Below are 360 nucleotides of genomic sequence, written 5' to 3'. Positions count from 1 at the left end.
AAGGGGGAGTGGAGGGGGGGGGAGCATGCAAGACAGACCGAGACGACGAAGTATAGTTACAGGGCTTCTCATAAAATGACGTTCCTTTCTTTAAGACTTCAAATCGCTACACCCACCCAGAACTGTGGAATTTAATGTGATGTCACAATGTATGTATGGCCCCTGTATCGAAAGATGTAGTATTAAAAGTGTCTGGAATTGCGCAATGACGGGTCTAAAATTGTTCACGTGTCTTTACGTCGTTTGTCTTTTAGTTTTAGCTTTAGTAGAGGGTTTTACGGCACTCGAGACTGCATAAGGTCATATGAGCGCCAGAAGATTAGAGATATTACAAGAGAGTAACAAACATAAAAAAGAAGA

Source organism: Aplysia californica, unplaced genomic scaffold (genome assembly GCF_000002075.1).
Source record: "Aplysia californica isolate F4 #8 unplaced genomic scaffold, AplCal3.0 scaffold00014, whole genome shotgun sequence".
Lineage (NCBI taxonomy): Eukaryota > Metazoa > Mollusca > Gastropoda > Aplysiida > Aplysiidae > Aplysia > Aplysia californica.
The sequence above is the reverse complement of the archived record's forward strand: the minus strand, read 5'-3'. Positions refer to the sequence as shown.